Below are 610 nucleotides of genomic sequence, written 5' to 3'. Positions count from 1 at the left end.
GATGAATCACAAAATGATGAATCTAATCCCCATCTGGAAATCTGACTACATGGTTTTAAGACTATTTGTAATCCTATGAGGTTGCCAGTTCCTGGGGGTCAAGCTTCAGGTGGGGAGTATCTCCCGAAGCTTCCAGTCCAGGTGTAGCCACAGAAACCATGTATTTGTCCATCCATTAAAGTCACAGATGGAAAAATATATATGTATATATTTTATATATATTTATATATATATAAATTTATATATATTTTTTTAAATATAAAATATATATATACTTGGTGAGTGCTGTGAATTGTGCAAGACTGTTGAATCACATATCTGTACTTCTGAAACAAATAATGCAACATATGTTAAGAAAAAAGAAAAAGAAGAAGATAGCAGGAGGGGAAGAATGAAGGGGAGTAAGTCGGAGGGGGAGACAAACCATGAGAGATGATGGACTCTGAAAAAACAAACTGAGGGTTCTAGAGGGGAGGAGGGTGGAGGGATGGGTTAGCCTGGTGATGGGTATTAAAGAGGGCACATTCTGCGTGGAGCACTGGGTGTTATGCACAAACAATGAATCATGGAACACTACATCAAAAACTAATGATGTAATGTATGGTGCTAA

The sequence above is a fragment of the Callorhinus ursinus genome, unplaced genomic scaffold (assembly GCF_003265705.2).
Source record: "Callorhinus ursinus isolate GAN/ISIS: 27379988/994484 unplaced genomic scaffold, GSC_fseal_2.0 scaffold31, whole genome shotgun sequence".
In the NCBI taxonomy this organism is placed as follows: Eukaryota; Metazoa; Chordata; class Mammalia; order Carnivora; family Otariidae; genus Callorhinus; species Callorhinus ursinus.
The sequence above is the reverse complement of the archived record's forward strand: the minus strand, read 5'-3'. Positions refer to the sequence as shown.